Genomic DNA, 2,252 nt, shown 5'->3' with positions numbered 1-2,252 from the left:
CAGTTTTTTCTTTCTCCTGCTGAAAAGTGTACTTAACTAGTGTGTGTGTGTGTGTGTGTGTGTGTGTGTGTGTGTGTGTGTGTGTGCATGCGTGCACTGGAGAGGCACCTCAGAACGTCTGTTCCAGCCCTGCCTCCTCAATCCGGGGTTCACTCCAGCCAGCGCGCTCACCTACACAAGTACATGTTACAGGTGAAAGAACAGTCACTACATCACTCCAGCCAGCGCGCTCACCTACACAAGTACATGTTACAGGTGAAAGAACAGTCACTACATCACTCCAGCCAACACGCTCACCTACACAAGTACATGTTACAGGTGAAAGAACAGTCACTACATCACTCCAGCCAACACGCTCACCTACACAAGGACACGTTAGAGATGTTAACTGAATCTGGGGAGACCAGAGTGGGCCTGACCATTTGGACATTCTCACAGCTGACCTGGGGGATGTAACTGGCCAAGGGGATGTTCTCATATTAATATTTTCTCTCTGTGTACTCTGCTAATATGCCAACATACAGTCTGTATAGTAACAATAAAGACTGATAATCACAACAGTTTTTCTTTCTCCTGCTGAAAAAGCTGGGAGTAGTAAAACATGGTGGGCACATCTTGAATCATATTTTGAAATTCATATTTGGGGTTTGATTTGAGGAGAATGTGAGGAGATACTACAGTTATAGAAGCATGGGGACAGCCTCCTTTACATCTGCTAGAAATACAGCCAGATCTGCGGACTGTTTTCATAAATAAAAACGATAACCACCAGTGGAGTTTATACTGTAAATCTGTTCCTATAATGTTAGGATTGTCAAGTCAATTTTATTTATGCGTCCAGATGCCTAATGAGCAAGCCAGGGGTGACTGTGGCAAGGCAAAAATCCCTAGACGGATTAGAAAGAAACCTTGGGAACACCAAGACTCAAAATGGAAACCATCCTCCATTGGACAGTCCACCTACTTGCAGTTCGTATTTATAGTCCATATCTATATCTAGGCGGAGCAGTTTCAGTCCCTCCAATGTGCATGTTGGGACTCTGGTAGGAGTCGGCATCAACATGTCCACTGGCAAGCCAGACCATTTTCTTGGTGCTTTTATGGAATTGTCTTTGTAAAAGTATGTAACCAACATACAAAATGCAGGTTAAATATGTAAACATCAAATTAAACATCCATATACACTCAATTGCCACTTTATTAGGTATACCTTGCTAGTACCAGGTTGGACCCCCTTTTGCCTTGAGAACTGCCTTAGTCCTTCATGGCATAGATTCAACAATGTACTGGAAACATTCCTCAGAGAGTCTGGTCCATATTGATATGATGGCATCACGCAGTTGCTGCAAATTTGTCAGCTGCACATCCATGAGGTGAATCTTCCGTTCCACCACATCCCAAAAGGTGCTCTACTGGATTGAGATGTGGTGACTGGAGCCCATTAGAGTACAAAGAACTCATGTTACATGTCGTGTTAAAAAAACCAGAGATTATTCACGCTCTAGGAAATTGCATGTTATACTGCTGGAAGTATTCATCAGAAGATGGGTACACAATGGTCATAAAAGAATGGACATGGTCAGCAACAATACTCAGGTAGGCTGTGGCATTGACACGATACTCATTTGGTACCCAAAGTGTGCCAGGAAAATATCCCCCACACCATTGCACCACCACCACCAGCCTGATCCATTGACACAAGGCAGGGTACATCCATGCTGTCATGTAGTTAATGCCAAATTCTGACTCTACCATCTGAATGTCACAGCAGAAATCGAGACTCATCAGACCAGGCAACGTTTTTCTAATCTTTTATTGTCAAATTTTTATGAGCCTGTGCGAATTGTAGTCTCAATTTCCTGTTCTTAGCTGACAGGAGTGGCACCCGTTGAGGTCTTCTGCTGCTGTAGCAGTAGAAGAGTCTTCTGCTGCTGCCTCTGGCCATTCTCAAACCAGTCTAGCCATTCTCTGACCTCTGGCATCAACAAGGCATTTGTTACAGTTACAGTACAACTCAGCTACAACAAGGCATTTGCGCCCACAGAACTGCTGCTCACTGGATATTACTTTCACTCGAACGAAAGTTGTTGAGCGGGGTGGCGAACATAAAATGGAGACAGATTCAGTGTTATATCGCCGGTGGATGGCGCCAGAGCTAGCGAACTAGTAACATATTGAATCATATATGTGGATCTGAGGTAAATAAACTGGATATTTTTTTTCGGCGTGAGATATCGGAAGTGTGGCGTGAG

This window comes from Brachyhypopomus gauderio, chromosome 3 (genome assembly GCF_052324685.1).
Source record: "Brachyhypopomus gauderio isolate BG-103 chromosome 3, BGAUD_0.2, whole genome shotgun sequence".
NCBI classification, from domain to species: domain Eukaryota; kingdom Metazoa; phylum Chordata; class Actinopteri; order Gymnotiformes; family Hypopomidae; genus Brachyhypopomus; species Brachyhypopomus gauderio.
The sequence above is the reverse complement of the archived record's forward strand: the minus strand, read 5'-3'. Positions refer to the sequence as shown.